Source organism: Papio anubis, chromosome 14 (assembly GCF_008728515.1).
Source record: "Papio anubis isolate 15944 chromosome 14, Panubis1.0, whole genome shotgun sequence".
In the NCBI taxonomy this organism is placed as follows: domain Eukaryota; kingdom Metazoa; phylum Chordata; class Mammalia; order Primates; family Cercopithecidae; genus Papio; species Papio anubis.
The window spans coordinates 40603626-40622356 of record NC_044989.1 but is presented as its reverse complement, the minus strand read 5'-3'; the positions used below and the strand labels follow the sequence as shown (position 1 = coordinate 40622356).

Here is an 18731-nt window from a genome sequence, read left to right as displayed (position 1 = left end):
TACAAATATTTGTTGAAAAAATAAATGAAGAAATGAATGAACCAATGAATTCATGGCACTCTCAGCTGTGTTTTATTTTTCTCTGTTCTACCCAGCTTTTTTTCCTTTAATCAGAGTTACCTGATGACCGACGTTGGAAAAAACTTACATGTTCCTTGAATCTTGAAAAATAATAAATAAGAATACAAGAATAATGCTCATAAACCCCATGCCTAGTTAACCCTTCTTAATAGAGGAAATAAGAGATTCTCTGACTTATTCACAAATTTGGCCAAATAAGAGCTTATAAGTAATTCCTGAGATAACTGACAAAGGGTTAGTTTACAAACTGAAGCCTGAGGCTGGGTCAGATTGCTGTCTCCGTGTGGTTCCTCTTCCTGCAATGTCACAGACAATCTGTCTGTCATTGCAGAGCAGGTGGCCAGGCAGAATAACGGTGTAGATATGGTGACTGTGTCAGCTAACCAGAGCCTGCACTGCAGCTACAAGGAGATGATTGCTATTAAGTTGCAATTTGCACTGGAGAGAGGCCAAAGAGTTTACCCTATCACCAGAATCCTTCTTTCCATCTACACCAGTCCCCTTACAGGGGACAATACGTGTTCTACTAATTCATGTCCCAAGCACCAAAAACTGCTCTAGATGCTGAGGAATACATGTTCAACTAGAAGGGGGCCCCACGGTAATGGACTGGACTTTCTAGATCATATCCTCCAATCTGCCTATGTCAGGTGAATTATATTACCCACTTCTGCCCCTTAGGGACTCAAAAAGGCCCTTAAACATTTGTAAGTCCTCTTAAATTTCCAAGAAAAGTCCTAATTTTTATATTCTATTAAATAGTGAAATTCGATAGAGCAGCAGAAAAGAAACTGAGTTGTGCCAGATGTAAAAGAGCTTTATCACTTGTCTTTGCTACAAATTAGCTATTTGACCTTAGGCCCGTGGTTTTCAGTCCTGGTTGAATGGTAGAACCATCTCCAAAAACTTGAAAACAAAACAAAACAGTGCCCAGACTTGACTTCTGACCAATAGAGACAGAATGTCTAAGGGTAGGACCTAGCTTTCAGTATTTTTTAAAATAACCCAGCTGATACATGCATACAGCCAGGATTTGGCAAATCCCTTTGTGCTTTCTTTCTCAGTCTGTAAAATGAGAGTAATCACAGCTGCCCCCACTAGTTCATAAGGATTTCTTACATAAAAATTAAATTCGAGGTGGCAAAAAATGTTAATGTCTACACAAACAATTTATCCTTTGGTTTGATAAAGACATTCTTAGGACTGCTGAAATAAACCCAAAGGTGACTTTTGTGTAACTGGATAATACTTTTAAAAGGGGAAATAGAATGCAGTTTCTGAATATTACTTGTTTGTGATTACTAAGGATTCTGCAGGTCACATTGTATGAGTCTAAATTTTTAAAGAGATGAGAGCATACAGTTTCATTATTTCCAGACACTTCCAGTAGTAGCAGAATCAGCATCATTAAAATCATGGAAAACAACACCTGTAAGTTTAGTCTATTTTCCCCTTAGGTTTCATCTTCAAGGGCTCCTGTCTGAGCATTGTGGTAACCACTAAAACATTGGCAGCTCTCAGAAGAGTCTAATCAGTGAACAGCAATTGAAGATACAGCAAGGGAGTTGTATATCATAAATGGTGGCTTGGAAAAGAGATTTATGAAAAAGGCTGAAGTGTAATCTCGCAGGGACATTGCTTCAGAACTGGATTGTAGGGAACAACTGTCTGGTACAAGGCACCCCAGGGAACTTATCTTGAATCCCTATTTGATGAAGAATCCTGGAATCAATGTTGAGGAAAGTATGTTGTATAAACTTAGTTAAGAAGTTTATGCCCTACAGAAAAAGTTCCCAGTTAATAAAATTAATGTAATGTGACAATCAAAATTTTAGTTGTAGCAGGATTTGTCTAAAAATGGCTGTCTTTCAAATTCTACCCTCAGTTTATAATAGAGATAAGATTAAATTGATACCCAGACATAAGGGAAAAGAATTATTGTGAAGGAGAGAAGAATTCATTGCCCTTTTTAATCAATCACTAACTACACTCTGTACTTACAAAATCAGAAAATGCACAAGCAGCTCTTTTTCATTACACAGAGGAAAGGTACTGTTTTGATGTAGAAATGTTTATTTTTCTGGATTATTCATTGCATAGAACTCTGTATAACAAAAACAATAGCATAATCAATATCAATAATGGGATGACCTGATTATGTAAAATCTAATTATATATAAATTTTAAAATTTACATTGATAACATGTTCATGAAACTTTACCAATAATATTTACCAATAATAATAACAGCAATATCATTTGCTCAGCAATTACTATGATCAGGAACTATGCCAAGCTTCCTATATACATTTTATCCTTCCCATAGCACCTTGAAGGAGAGTTTATGATCCATGTTTTCCAAACAAAGATATTGAGATTTCAGAGGTTAAGAAGCTTCCCCAAGGTCACATAGCTGGATCTGAGAATCTAACACAGATATTCTGACTCTAAAGCCTTGACTTTTAACCAATCTGCTACTGTTTTCTGACCCACTAATTAATAGCTCTAGATAATGATTCTGCCATTAAGTTACCATTGATAAAGTTGTGGGATAGAGACTAAATATTTCCTTAATTTAATAAGGGGCAGAAATGGAAAACAGAAGTGTCAGGATTTTGTACAAATCCAATTCTTTAGTATCAGTTGCTCAAATGTAGAATTGCAGGCCTCTGATGTCCAAAGACTATGACAAATTCATTGGCGACTCAGAGGAAGTGGCTGACCCCACGGTAATGCAGAGAGGAGGAAGGTTGTGACTGTGAGTCTGCCAGGAAGGCTGCCCCAGTCTGTGGACTGTTATGCAGAAGCAGGGCTTACAACTGGGTGAGGTACAAGAGTGGTGTTCAACTGGTCAAAACAAAACAGAGAAGTAAAAGTTTAACTGCAGGAACAAGTTTCCAGGGAGGAGGAAGAATAGCACTTAGAAGTCAACAAAGAATTCTCAAAGTCATCCCCAAAGCAAAGAACCTTGGATCTACTCATCAGCAAAGAAAACCTAAAGAGCAAAACTGGGAACCCAATGGTTCACCTGAGATTCTTAGGTATGGAAAAATGACTACTTCTAAGTTCCACTCACTGGCCAGGCTAGGGGTGCTATTATATAATAACATTTTCTTATGTAGAAATCAGTATGAAACTGAGCCTATGAATGAACAGATAGATGATTAGTGGAGACTGGCAGAGTAAGAAATGAGGTGAGGGATGACTAAGACTATATTAACATACTTCAGAAGCTCCGAGCAATGGAAGAGACAATAGAGGTACCTCTGATTTATGTAATTCAAAGTAAAAATGAAAAGAGTTTCAACAGAGGATTGTGCTTATTTTCCCTATGATGAAAAAATATTGAGTGCTTTAGTAAACTATTAAATATTTTTTTAAAATCTTGGTAACCTGATCACATGTCTAAATTTTCTATAGACTAGATTAAAAGTAGAGCCTAATTCACAATATTTACACTTGGTCTGAAAATGAGTTTGCTAACAGATCCCCTGAAGGTTTCCTAGGAAATAGTTTATGAACATCAGAACCATCTTTCAAATATATCAAATCTTAGTGATATCCCTGTGGAGTCCCCTGAATGATTGTGTCATACTGCTTTGGTTAGATAACAGTGGAGACCCTTGACTCTTAATTCCAAGTCCAGAGGAAAGAATGGCAATCAATGTGGAAGACTGCGATTAAGAAACATTACTGCTATTAGAATGTAAATTACCACCTTCCTCCATTGAATGTTTCTTCTTTCCAAAGCCACAGACTGCAGCAGCCTCACTTTTTCCTTTCTTAGAACCATAGTCTTCCTCAGCCTTGTGTCTGTGATGTAGCCTTTGATAATTCTCTCTCACAATAAAAACCCACTCATGTATGACATTTAGGAGGGAGCAAAAGGTTTGATTTGCCTTGGGGCCCTGGAACCATTATAAAAATGCCTTTAATGAGAAATGAAAGGCAAAGAAAATTAGGAGCTCAGAAACTGACTGAACCAAAAAGGATGCCATATCGCTAGGCACTGGGCTGCCTCTCAATAGTTCTAGATAAACAGAAGACCATTTTTTCCCCCAAGAATCCAAATCAGTCTAAAAGCAGTTTTGATTGGAAAAGAGGAAGAACCAAGTGGCCAAGATGTAGCCTTTCAGTTTCAATGGTCAAAGCCAAAAAAAAAAAAAAAAAGTCGTAAGACAGACTTTGGGCATCACTGGAATATAGACATTTAAAGAACAGGGTTCTTGTCACTCCATGTCACAAACATGCCTACAATTTCAAGAAAATCTCAGCTTTCCCTAAGTGGCCCATGATAGCAATAAGAGGCTACACTCTTTCCACGAAATCTATTCCAATGAGATATGGCCCACTCACATTTTCGTTTAGCTTTCGCTTTGTTCCTTCATTCAGCTGTGTCCTATTTCTTATGAGTGGAGTCTTTAGTTACATGCTTTCCTTAGTGTCATTTAGAAGGCAGCCACTTTTCTCTCCAAGCCCCTTTCATTGAGTGTGATCCAAATATCTGCTACTGACACTCCCTTAAATTCAGGGACTGTAAGTAATTTTTTGGTAGAGGACATATTCTAAAAGAGACAGTGACCTTCTGTCTCTTCCCACAGGTCACTCTGTTTATATCCACTAGTAAGTGCAGTCTAACCAAGTTTGTGTGGAAAGTAGCTTCCAAGAAAATTTAACTTATAGCAAAGACAGAAAAATATTCTTAGGGAAGAACGATTCCTGCAAATTTATAAGACACGAAGCAGTTTAGAGTGTCCTCTACAAAGCCAGTATCCATGACTGCTGGCAACAGACCCGACTAATTAAAGTGAGGTCCTCATTCAGACAGCATCAGCATCACTTGAACACATGCCTACCCCAGGACTACTCCAAGTCTATTAAAAAAGAAACTGCAATCCCCATGTGATTCATACTCACATTCATGTTTGAGGAGTATTGACCTAGAGCAGTGATTCTCAACCTTCATTGCACATAGGAATCAACCAGGCATCTTAAAAACAAATTAAGCCTGTCTGGTGCCCACCTGAAGAGAGTCAAAGTTAATCAATTTGGGGGTGTGGCCTAAGCACTGGGATTTATAAGGCGGTCCAGGCGATTCTGAGGTGCAGGGAGGATTGAGAGCCACTGGCGCAGAGGCAGAAGATGGTATTTCTTCCATTCCGTCCCTCTGTTGCAGAAGCAAACTGAGGTTCCTGGAGTCAGAATCATTTGTGGTGACTGCCCCGGTTGCACCGTAAGTACAGGGGGAACGTTTCCACGAAAAAAACTTTCTGCCTGGTGCTCTGCAGGTCCCTCCTTCTCCCACCTTCTCCAAGTAGCTGCTCCTAATCCCCCCACACCTTGGCAAACGACATCAGTGGCTAGTAGCAACTGGTGTTTTAAAAATACAAATTTGGAGCCCCATTTGAGACCTACAACAGGAGAGTCTGCATCAGATTCGGCCTCAGAGTCTACAGCATCTGACTACATTCCCAGGTGTGTCTGATGCGCAGCCAGGTTTGGGAGCTAGTGAACTCCACAGCAGGTCTAGCCTTTCACCACGTGAAGTCATTAAGGGTTTGTAAGAATGAATGAGCTGTCAAGAGAGGAAAGGCCTGGTGCAGTGCTCCTTTATTAATTATGGGGAAAGTGATTTATTGGCAATGATAATGCTTCTCTTGGAAAGGGCAAAGAACGGTTCGTCGATTGCTGCATTAGGTCTTTCCCAACTCAACCTTAATGCTAGGCTTTTACTCCTCACTGTAGTTTAAAACCAGCACGGCTTTCACACGAAACAGTCTCAGGGTCTTTATTCCCAGGTGAGCCGCATCTTTGAGGGAAATACCAACAGAGAGACTCTTTTCTAGTTCTTGGCCGGAGGACACCCTCCCCCCAAAATACCTGTTTGCTTGTGTCAGCATCTAGTAGCCAACGTATAGTTGTGCATATCTGATATGTAGAAAAACACAGGTTGAAGAATTTAAAAAAATCGCTGATATATGCTCAGACCCTTTTGCTAAAAGAAAGCTTCCTTTAACAGAAGGGCAGGAAGTGGGGGAAGAAAGATAGTTGGATTAACAAACTCAGAGGTGAGAAACGGGTAGGCGAATTGGGGGTCAGGGTTCTGTCTGCGGAAGAGGGTTTAAAAGAAAAGTTGCAGCGCCTGTGTGCCCGTGTCATCGATGGGCTGGGTGCGGGAGACAGCGCTAGCGCGCCGCCACAACGCACTGCGGGGCCGAGAGCCGGCAGGAAATCGGAAAAGCTGCTCGCCGGCAGAGGCTGGGAGGCTGGAAGGGCTCCCCACCCTCTCCGTGCTCCAGAAACGCGCCGGCTCTGCCCCCACGCGATCGCCCGGTGAGCCCCAGGGGCGCGCAGGGGGCCCCGGGGTGCCGGGCGGCCGCGGGGCCGAGCGCGCGTGTGAGCCAGTGCGAGGCTGCGGGCGGCGGGCGGGCGAGTGTGCGCGGGAGGGAGGGGGAGCGCGCGCGCCGCCCGGGCCCCGGCCCTCCCAGCCTCCCGGCCTCCGCGCCTGCCTCCCGCCCGCGCGCACCGCTGCCCGCCGCCGCCGCTCCCGCTCGCGCCGGCGCTGCACGGGAGTCAGCCTACCGCCGCCGCCTGCTTTGTGCTTCCCACAGAAGATGGGAGCGACCTCTTCCTGATCGGGAGCTGTTTAAAACGAGGGAGTGCGCCGTATTTCCTACTAGCGTGGAGGAACGGAGGAAGAATCCATTCACACTCCCCAAACCAGGTAGGATCTTATGATGGGCAGGCAGAAGGCATTTGGTCAGAGACCGAGAACTATTTTCCATTTGCTGCTCATAAGGCTACACTTCGCTCTGCTTTGGCAAACGAGCGGCTTCTAAATTTGTGTGTGTGTGTGTGTGTGTGTGTGTGTGTGTGTGTGTGATGTGGTGGTGCGCGCCTGCACATTTTTCTGAGTGTCCGCGCTTCCCAGAGTGAAATTGCTCGGGCTGGTGCGTCTGGGCGTGAGGGTGCCTGCCTGCCAGTGCAGGCTGCCGGAGGAAGAAAGGGCTGCTAAGGAGAGATGCTGCACCCTGCACCGCGCTGGGCTCTGAGGATTCAGGGCGCGAAGAGCTAAGTCCACCCCGAAAGCAGAGCTGCTGGGGATCCAGGCGTCCCCACCCACTGGACTCTTCTTCGCGGTCATCCCTTCTCCCGGTAATCCCTGGGGTCTTTCACCAAGGCCACACTTCCGAGCCCTCTCTTTTCCAGCGGGCGCTGGGTGCTCATTCACGGACTGCGGAGAGGAGGGAGGTGTGGCGGGGCAGAGACAGACGAGGAAGAAATGTAGGGGATAGCAGGGAGTGGGCTGCAAGGTCCCGGTCTCTGGGCACTGTGCCGTGATGTGCTTTGGGGATTCTGCACACAGAGGCATCTTTCCCTAAGAGATTGGAAGGGAACTTTGCAGCTGCATTCTCTGCCTCTGGAGCTTTGCTGGCTCTTGGGGGAAGTGGTCTGTGTTCTGAGATGTGAAGATATCCTTTTTGGCTCCTCCTTAATGAAGAAGAGGGCGGTCTTATAGCTGGACAGCCGGCCAAAGAAACCAAATCCGCCCAGGCGATGCTCTTGAAAATACAGTATGTGTGCATCCTTGATTCTTTAAATCCACCCCCTGCATCACCCCCGACCCCCCTACCCCCCCTCCCCACCCCGTGGATGCTGTTGCTGTTTGATGAATGGCTTGGGCTGGCAATTCGTATTTCCCTCTCCAAAGTGGTAGTGGTTGAGTTGAGAGCAGGGGTGATGAAATTTAACAAAGCATTTTTAGAAGAGAGCAATGTGCATGTTGTGTGCAGTCATTGGAAAGTCATGCTTTGCACTAGGTATCCTTTTAAAGCCCCCAATCCTGCCTCCCCTGAAGCCGCTCTCTATCTCTCCTGCTAGTCAGCTACTAGTGGTTGTGAATATAACAATACAAACTTTGTCCTGCTGGAGGTGTAAAGACTAAAGAGAGAAAAAAGGATATCAGTGGGAGGTGTAGTGGAAGAAGCTTTTTTAAAAATGACAGATGTGGTGAAGACAGTACAAGCGTCCTGATCATGGAGGAGCCTCTAGCTGAGTAGGTGGAGATTTCTGATCAGATCTGGTTAAAGGCATTGCTGGAGTATCTCCAGATATGAGCAGTTGAACATGCACAATCTGAGACTTGTGCGAAGATTTCCCAAGAGAAAGAGGGAGCCACCAGGAGAGAATTCTGAAAGTATATCTCTGTTTCCCATGCCCCCACCAGCGTGCACGCGCGCGCGCGCGCACACACACACACACACACACACACTCACATGCTTTCTCTTTCTCTCTTGAAGCTACTCCAGCAGCGAGTCAGGAAAAGAAAAAGGAGGAAAATGAATCTAGATGTTTCATTCATTTCAAGTAAGAAGACAAAGCCGGAAGAGGGATGATTGGTTTTAGGTTCCTCTTTCAAATCCTGTGTTACTTGGATTGAGCTCTCTGGGTTTGCTAAAGTTGCTTAAATGGGAGGTTAGGCGGGTGTGAAAGCAGGAGGAAGGAAGGGAAAACTAGCTCCATCTTTGGGGCCTTCTGAGTGAGAAGGTGGGGGAGGACCCACTTATTTCATCAAGAAGCAAGATGTGTGCTCTTTAATGGTTTTCATTTTACAAATTCTGCCTGCTTGAAGAATTCCATTGGGATCTCACAGCTCTTTAGCTAAGGTTTCTCACACCTACTATAAAAGAAGCCCTGATTTTTTCCCCTTAGAATGGTTGTCTTTTTTTAAAAAAATGGAGTGATTAATTCCTAGAAAAACAACAGCAACAAAAAGGACTGAACAGCAGAGATAAACCATTATTTATTGTTGAGCTGTATAGGGCTACAAAGGATGTAAGAGTGTCATGACAATCAGACTTAATTTACTCTGTCTTGAAAGCTTAACAGGGCTGAAACAGGAGAGTAATGAACTAAAATAATATGACGGCTGTATTTTCTTTGTATCTATCTACCTATCTACTTTATTATTATTATTATATAATGGTTTCTACTGTAACGTTTCAGATTAAGAATTAGCCCTTTTGTTGGCCAGGGGAAGAAAAGAGCTTCGGAGTAACAGTGCTTTGACTCCCAGTAAAATTACAAAAGGAAGGTGCGATATAGTCAGTAACACCTATAGGACTATTTGCAGGAATTATGTTAATTGCTCCATTAAGCTTTCTATGTTTTGAAAAAATAAAATATATTCCAAGAGAACTTCGGCATTTGTTAAAAAGCTATGTTTAACATGCTTTTGCCAGGCAAAAATAGACTTTTATTTACTTGCAAAATAAACACATGATTCCTTTCCTCTTAGTATTCAATCTATTTCTTTGACAAAATAAATTATGAGAAAAGCTCTGCAAATCCAAGGAAGTTGCAATTCCCCTTTAAAAAGCAAGCCATAGATGTGGTTGCCTCAAAGTAAGTGCATTTTGGGACATTAATGTCTGTTTTTTTTATGTTGCAATTCAGTGAGACAAGTTCTTTCTTTGTGATGCCTTTAGGTACAGGGAGGATAGTATATAGGTAAGGAGACTGCCCTAAAAACATGGAAATAAACAAAATTCAAACTGAAATATAAATTAAATCTGGAAAAGAAATGCAGCCTCTAAAAGAGGCTATTAAACCACACATGTTGCATGTTTTATATTTTTGTAGTATGTGTGTATGTTGCTTTCAAGTAAACATTAAATTGTCACTTTATATTTGCTTAGAATTTAGGAATCAGTGTGCTATTATCTCTACTCTTTCTGGTCCCTTTCTTTGTTTTTGCCCCCAAGGATAAACGTGTTTTGCTAAAATATTATCCAAATATCACTCATACTTGTAGTTAAATCCTTCATCATAACCTCCCATACCTCATAGACCCCTCATCATAACCCCTACCAAATGGCCTCCCATCTGACCAAATTCTACTACTCCCTCTTGTGGCAAACATTATCCCTGACTTTCTCAGGGTTCCTGAATCCTATCTGACATCACTTATGGCTCCTTTAGCTGTCTATCACTTTGACTCTAATTCTCGGTAGTAACGGTGGCTAACAAAACCAGTCGATTTCTGTACTAGCTGTTACCACTTTTCTTTTTAAATGATGGTATTTCTGTTCCCTAGAGAGATAGCTGAGATTTAGTGGAAATAAATATCAGGTGTTTGCTGACCCATTGGGATGGACTAGATTCTGAGAATGTGAGCTTTCAACGTCTGCCTTTGAGATTTGGATTTGGATTCAGGACTAGTACAGTGGGGCCTAATTAAGTACGGTGGGATTACTTTCAGTTTTCTTTCTTCATCTTCCAAAACCTCTTTTTCTTTCTCTGTCTCTCTCTCTCACCGGCCTCCCCACTCTGTCACCCTCCATCCCCAGCCCTCCATTCACACATATACATTACAAAATACATTTTACATAATATATATTTTGAAGACCTAATCAATGATTAGGTTCTCAGTAGTACGTATTAATCAAACAGTCCATTTTCTGATGTATTTTTCCAGTGTATTGACTTAACTTATAAGACAGTTGCTCGTAGTCCTTGCTGCCTCAAGTGATTTTTGTAGGTTCTCTTTGCAGAGACTATATTGAATAGTAGGTGTTTAAATTTACATTTGAGATTGTCCTTTGATCTGCCCAGCCAAGAGTGTAGACAGTAACAAGACAAAAGTTTAAATGAATCACATTTCCCCCTTATCTGAAACTTTCTAGTGAATTTCAGTAGAAGGAGGGGAACATGTGGAAGAGGAAAAGCTCTGGCAGCTGAAGCAAGAAAATGCTTTTGTGATCAAGGGCAAGTGCATTGCAGGCAGCAGTCTATACAGTGATTTGAGGGTGGGCAAAACATTCCCAGGTTCAAAGCATTTATTTCTTGGGCAAAATAGGATCTGAAACTTTCACAATTAGAACCATTCATTTGAATAAAGGAATTCTATCTAGTAGACCCTAATAAAATGAAATACCATCCGAGAAGGAGCTACCATTAATTCTCACAAATCATTAGCATATGTTCATTTTTTTTTTTTTTAACTTGGATTGGTTTATCAGGTCAGCTGGCAGACAAAGTCCTGAGGGCCTGGAACACAGGAAAATACAGAGAATGTGAAAGAGGTTTAAAACTAGGTTGCTGCCCAGTTAGTGCACTCAGGGCCGTTTTGGTAGGGAAGTTTGGGGGATGTGAGTGCCCAGAAATGGGGATGTTGATGGAGGGATAGAGAGTAGCCAGACAAAGGCAAAGATAAACTCTCCAAATTTGGCTTCTAGAGCAACAAGGGTAATAACAATTTGATGCTTTCTGGAAGATTTAGCCATTTAAGTCCTCTGGGGAATGGGCAAAATATTTTCCCTAGAGTGAAATTACATCCTTAAAATCTTGAATAGATTCGACTGTATCATTTTGCAGTATGGATTAATGCCCGTAACCTAGAAAATGCTAATGTGACACCAATTCAAATAAATGGTTTCTTGCACATGTAACAGATCTAGGAAACTAGATGTGAATATTAAAGATCATCTTAATTTTTTAAAAAAGACAAAGAATAATTACTTTGATGTCATTGCATGGGAAGTGAGAATAATAATTTCCTAGTTGGATCCAGTGTGAGAGGAAGTCAAACAAGGTAGTGATCCAGCAATTTTCTTCAACCAAACCGTGATGTTTATGGAGCACTCAGTGTATACAAGGCCCTGTGCTTGGCTTTTCAAAGAATGCAGATGATGAAGAAAAATTAGTGACATTTGTTGAGTGCTTCTTATGTGCCAGGGACTAGTCTGAATGCTTTACACACGTTTTCTCACTGGATGCTTATGAGTATCCTGCAGGGTAAGGAAGCATCGTTATTCTGACTTAAGGATGAAGACTGTGGTTCAGTGAAATAACTTTGGCCAAGGCCTAACAAGCAATGGTTAATAAGGAAAGCTCTCCAAAAGCCATGCTATACACTGTTCTCTGTTCCCAGGAATGTCTAGAACACGTATACTGAAGTACAAGGCTGAGGGAGAAAGATCACTCCACTGCAACTGAGCAAAGTGCTGAAGGAGTTGAAAGGAAGAAGAGAACATTGGACATGGCTTCACGGAGGAGGAGGCATTTTAATGTATTCAGAAAGAGTGAAAAGGATTTTGAAAACAAATAAGGCCTAGCCACTTTTGAAACATGTCAAAGAGCCCCAGCTTATTTATGACAAGGCAGCCATGGAGAAATGTTAGGGCAGTTTCTAGACTCTTTCATTCTGTTCTGTGTCCCAGTCAGGACCATGCCACAGAAACAGGATCTGAAACAAATAATAACATAAACTATTGCACAAATGCATTTTACGCTTGAAACCAAAATGTAGGATGAACTTCCAGCATGGCCTTGGAGAAGAGACGCTGTACCAGTCAGAGGTGAGGCAAGGGATAGACCACTTGCTCACTGGTTCCTTTATTAAAGGTGATGATTCTGTTTCCTCTACTAGGGTAGGTGGTTTTAATTTATCTGTTTAGCACCGAATGGTTATGCTGGTGCTTTTACACCTGAGCTTCTGGAACTTGTCTAGCTTCCAATTTCTTCAGATTTCCCTTAAAGCTCAGGACCCAGGGCCACCCTTTGGTTCTCTGCTGTGCTCGATGAATAGCATCCCATCCTGGCAGCAGGTTGAGAGAATCAGACAACTTACTCTACACCCAAGCTTTAACTTCCTCTGTGGGCTGTGTTAGAGCCCCAACTGTGGGTGGCATCAGACAGTTTGGAGAGGTGCCCATCAAATGTCTCTCAGAAGTTTCGAGTCACTCATCCAAAATGCTCTTTCAAATGTTGGGGGATGTGGGCCCTCCAAAGCTGAAATTTGTGAGTCGGTGTTGGGCACAGTCAATGCTTCTTTCCCCCTGACTCCTCCCTGTCTGCATTTCTTCCCCTGGACATGCAGCTAGCTGTCAGAAGTTTTTTTTTAAGAGCTCTTTATCGGTCCTTCTGTTGCTTCATACCATGGCTAGCACTGGAAGAGACATCTGACATCACCTAGTTTTGCTTTGTGTTAATTTTTATATTTTACAAGTAAGCAAATGGAGGCCATATAAAATTAAATGATTTGGTAAGACTGAAATAGGAGCTAGTAGAGTCCAGTTCTGTGACTCTGAAATCATTTCAGCCAAGTCACCTCTTTTTTCTTTCCCTGTGTAGAAAGCCTCCAGAAATTTGCCTATGTTTTCTGGGCCTCAGGAATTCCTAGATGTCTAACAAGGATTCTTCAGGATGGAAAGGAAACTATGACTTTTCATCTAGTTTGAGAATACCGACTAACAAAATAAACCACCCTAAGGTCCTCAGACTAAAGGTCTCTGAGGTCAGCAGACATATTCATGATAGTTATAGCATTTGCTTGAATTCAAAAGGTGGTATATTTGACATTGCGCTAGTTACTTAGACTTCTCTGTGTTTACTTTCTTCATCTATTATACTTCATCTATTAAATGGAAATAAAAATATTAAAAAGGCTTGTGATTTGTGTGAGGAGTAATAAAGTAATATTAGTAAAATATTTGGAACAGTTTCTGATACTTGAGTGCTCAGTAACTGTTAGCTCATTACTGAAGATATAAATGGTGAAAGAGGGCCTTGTTCCTGCCTGTGTGCACCCATGTGAATACACTGATTGGTGTGGTGAAGGGGTTGCCACAGGAAGGTAAAGGAAGGTTAGTACACACATAATGACATATGCCAAAGATCAGAGAGCTGATTTTTTAAATGGCCAGATAGTCAATATTTCTGGCTTTGTGAACTATAGGATCTGTCATAATTTATCAACTCTGCTGTTGTAGCAAGAAAGCAATCAAAATATATAAATGAATGGGCACGACTGTGTTCCATAAAATGTTATTTATGAGCACAAATTTGAATATCACATAATTTTCACATGAAATATTCTTTTTTTTATTTTCCAGTAATTTTAAATGGTAAAACATTTTAATTTTGTGGGCCCTTCGAGAACAGGTAGCAGGTTAAATTTGTCCCATTAACCATAGTTTGCCAACTCTTGACACACACAGTATAGATTATGAGAGACACAAATGCAACATTCATAGGCTTGGGGAATCCTAGCAATTGGTGTTGGTGTAGTGTGAAGAGAAATGGCCTAGAAATTCACAGAATTTGTTCTGGAGCCTAGCTCCATCACTTCTGAGATATGTAGCTTTGAAATGTCTCTTTCAGTTATCAGTGTTTTGTAGAGATGGGGGTCTTGCTCTGTTGCCCAGGCTGGTCTTGAACTCCTGGGCTCAAGCAATCCTGCTTCAGCCTCCCAAAGTGCTAGGATTATAGTCATGAGCTACTGTACCTGGCCTAGATGACGTTTAAGGACCTTCCTGGCAATCAAAGTAGTTTTATAAGGGAAATTTGACATTCGAGATGGGTCATGGAGGACAACCATAAAAACATTAGAAAGGATGATGTGGTACATATTTGGGTAATTTTCATTTAGTAGCTCAGCTGACTACTAGCTGATACATTGACTAACAGTAGACCTGCACAGATGGACAGGTGTTATATTATAGATGACCTTGAATGCCACAGTGTAGGATTTGAATATCATAGCTGCAGATTGTTAGCAGAATTTCCCAGTTTTACAGATGATACTGAGAGAGGGAAAATGACTTCTCTAAGGACATATGACTGGTCAGTAGAGCTGAGACCAGCACTCATTTCTTTTAGTCCCTAGACCAGTGAACCTTCCATCTACCACACTGACCCTATAAGTGTAGTAGAATGCAATTAAATGCAGTTGCATGACTCTGACCTCATAGAGAAAAAGTCTTGGATAAATTATAGAAGCTACTTTTTGTCTCTTCCAAACGTGATCTCATACCCCAGCATATCTAAGAAGGTAGGTCTGTGAATAATCCTGTTACAGAGAAGGGTAATTACAAAAGTGTCCACCTAAGACCTTACAATTCAACAACCTTTTGGCTGGTTTCCTGCAGAGTGTCTTTTAAATCTCAGCTTGGATGTTATTTTTTAGCTGAACCTTCTCTAATACTCTGACAGGTAAAATCCTCTGTTACTTAGTTTTACAGAGTCACGTTTTTACTTCCATAGCATTTATTTGAGTTAATAATTATGGATTTCTTTTTTTAAGTTCTGGGATACATGTGGAATGTGTGGGTTTGTTACATAGGTATAGATGTGCCATGGTGGTATGCTGCACCTATCAACCTGTCATCTAGGTTTTAAGCTCTGCATGCATTAGGTATTTGTCCTAATGTTCTCCCTCCTCTTCACCCCCCAGCCCCTCAAAAGGCCCCAGTGTGTGTTGTTCCCCTTCGTGTGTTCATATGTTCTCACTGTTCAACTACTTATGAGTGAGAACGTGTGGTATTTGCTTTTCTGTTCCTGTGTTAGTTTGCTGAGGATAATGGCTTCCAGCTTCATTCATATCCCTGCCAAGGACATGATCTCACTCTTCTTTATGGCTGCATAGTATTCTATGGTATATATATATATATATACACCACATTTTCTTTATCCAGTTTATCATTGATGGGCATTTAGGTTGGTTCCAAGTCTTTGCTATTGTAAATATTGCTGCAGTACACATATGCATACAAGTGTCTTTATAGTAGAATGATTTCTGTTCCTTTGGGTGTATACCCAGTAATGGGGTTGCTGGGTCAAATGGTACTTCTGGTTCTAGATCCTTGATGAATCGCCACACTGTCTTCCACAATGGTTGAACTAATTTATAATCCGATCAATAGTATAAAAACGTTCCTGTTTCTCCACAGCCTCACCAGCATCTATTGTTTCCTGACTTTTTAATAATTGCCATTCTTACTGGTGTGAGATGGTATCTCATTGTGGTTTCAATTTGCATTTCTCTAATGATCAGTGATGATGAGCTTTTTTTCATGTTTGTTGGCTGCATAAATGACTTCTTTTGAGAAGTGTGTGTTCATATCCTTTGTCCACTTTTTGATGGCTTTTTTTTTTTTTTTTGGTAAATTTAAGTTCCTTATAGATTCCAGATATTAGACCTTTGTCAGAGTGTGTAGATTGCAAAACGTTTCTCCCATTCTGTAGGTTGCCTGTTCACTCTGACGCTAGTTTCTTTTGCTATGCAGAAGCTCTTTGTTTTAATTACATCCCATTTGTCAATTTTGGCTTTTGTTGCAATTGCTTTTGGTGATGTAGTCATGAAGTCTTTGCCCATACCCATGTCCTGAATGGTATTGCCTAGGTTTTCTTCTAGGGTTTTTATGGTTTTTAGTTTTACATTTAAGTCTTTAGTCCATCTTGAGTTAATTTTTATATAAGGTGTAGGGAAGGGGTCCAGTTTCAGTTTTCTGCATATGGCTAGCCAGTTTTCCCAGCACCATTAATTAAGTAGGGAATCCTTTCCCCATTGCTGGTTTTTGTCAGGTTTGTAGAAGATCAGATGGTTGTAGATGTGTGGTGTTATTTATGAGGTCTCTGTTCTGTCTTATTGGTCTATATGTCTGGTTGGGTACCAGTATCGTACTGTTTTGGTTACTGTAGTCTTGTAGTAGTATAGTTTGAAGTCAGGTAGCGTGATGCCCCCAGCTTTGTTCTTTTTGCTTAGGATTGTTTTGGCTATACAGGCTCTTTTTTTGTTCTATATGAAACTTAAAGTAGTTTTTTTCCCTAATTATGTGAAGAAAGTCCATGGTAGTTTGATGGGAATAGCATTGGATCTATAAATTGCTTTCACAATATTGATTCTTCCTATCCATGGACATGGAATGTTTTTCCATTTGTTTCCTCCCTTATTTCCTTGAGCAGTGGTTTGTAATTCTCCTTGAAGAGGTCCCTCACGTCCCTTGTAAGCTATATTCCCAGGTATTTTATTCTTTTTGTAGCAATTGTGAATGGAAGATCATTCATGATTTGGCTTTCTGCTTTTCTATTGTTGGTGCATAGGAATGCTTAGGATATTTGCATATTGATTTTGTTTCCTGAGACTTTGCTGAAGTTCCTTATCAGCTTAAGGAGTTTTTGGACTGAGACACTGGGGTTTTCTAAATATAGAATTATGTCATCTGAAAACAGAGACAATCTGACTTCCTCTTTTCCTATTTGAATACCCTTTGTTTTTTTTCTCTTGCCTGATTGCCCTGGCCATAACTTCCAATACAATGTTGAACAGCAGTGGTGAGAGAGGGCATCCTTGTCTTGTGCCAGTTTTCAAAGGGAATGCTTCCAGCTTTTGCCCATTCAGTATGATATTGGCTATTGGTTTGCCATAAATAGCTCTTAATATTTTGAGATATGTCCCATCAATACCTAGTTTATTGAGAGTTTTTAACATGAAGGGATGTTGAATTTTATCAAATGCCTTTTCTGAGTCTATTGAGATAATGTGGTTTTTGTCATTCGTTCTGTTTATGTGATGGATATAATAATGGATTTTGGGTAGTAATTTAAATGAACAGCTGTCTTCTCAGCTAGATAATAAGTTCCAATAGGAGAGAGATTATGTCTGTCTATCTCATGATTCTAGCCCCAGTGCCTCACACTTTGCTAGATACATGAAAGACATTTGATATTTTTTAGTGAATGAATGTTCTCTCATTGATCATTGATATTGATGAAAATAATTGTTACATTAGCAAAGGCTTCATAGATAGAAGTTATCTTCACTTGCTAATTAAATTATTAAATAGCATTTCTTCCTCCAGTGGCTTTTTTCTCTACCTTTTATAATGACTCCTTTCATGACCACCTTCGTGATAGATAAATTCACATCTATTATAATCCTCATCTATCACCAAAAGACAATAATTTAGCAGTGTCAGTATAGTTACTAACATTAAAACCATACCACTTAAGCCAATTTTAATAATTCTTCAAACACAGGTATATAAAATTGGTTTAAAGAACATATTCACTAGATGCCCTATCTAGTAGAGAAAAACTGTCTATTTCTCTACCAGATTTCCATAAGAATGTTGTGTTTTCCCATGTCACCAACACTCCCTTTAGTCCTCTAAATAATAAGATTTGACTAGTTTCTTTCTAAGATGACTTTCATTTTTAACGTGTATTATAATATGTAATATACAATATACAATATTGTAATACATAAATATACACTTGGTGTTAGAACTTTGTCACTGATATTGTCAGGAACTTTAGAAAATTGTAGCATACAATACTGATGGAGAGTCACCCTTATGTGAGCACCCATCAACTTGACTTTTTAAAATATGTTTCTTTTTACTTCCTACTTCCACTCTTTTCAAGAATAGCTTATTCTTTCAAGGACTGTAATTTGAAACTATGCAGGAAAATGTAAGACTTACAAGCCTCAAGTTGATAGGATTTTCTCTTCTGAAATGCTATCTACTTGAAGATGAATCCTAATGACTCAGGGAAAAAGCTGATGAAATTCACCAGCCTCTGCTCACACAACCAGCATTTACCTTGTTTAAAAAACAAAACAAAACAAGATTAAAAAAGAAAAAAGTCTTGCTGGACTGACTGTCATTCAACTTGAAATTGGATTCTATATTAAACATCCCCAGTTCCAAGAGGCAGACTAGAAAGAAGAAAGAGTGACCACAGAGATTCATTCTTGAGATGAAATGAAGATAGAGAGTAGGGGCTGCCCTCTAAAGAACCTATAATTTAAAGAGCACAGCTTTCCTTACCACCAGTACTTCATTTTGGGGTTCATGTTTCTGCATG

At 40.6% G+C, this 18731-nt stretch overlaps 1 protein-coding gene across 28 annotated transcripts in view; it reads left to right on the top strand.

The window, feature by feature from the left end:
* The window catches only part of SLC8A1 (solute carrier family 8 member A1), a 386709-nt gene that overhangs the window by 50247 nt on the left and 317731 nt on the right, over positions 1-18731 (top strand). For 11 of the 28 annotated variants that reach the window (XM_031655108.1, XM_031655106.1, XM_031655110.1 and 8 more), the window contains exon 1: positions 6652-6804. The exons of 3 other annotated variants lie outside the window; for them this stretch is intronic. The gene's annotated coding sequence lies outside the window, so the exon portion shown is untranslated. Of the gene's footprint in view, positions 1-5006; positions 5314-6608; positions 6805-7068; positions 7236-18731 lie in introns of those variants that run through there. 14 more of the 28 variants (XM_031655122.1, XM_031655118.1, XM_031655116.1 and 11 more) reach the window with 7 other exon arrangements.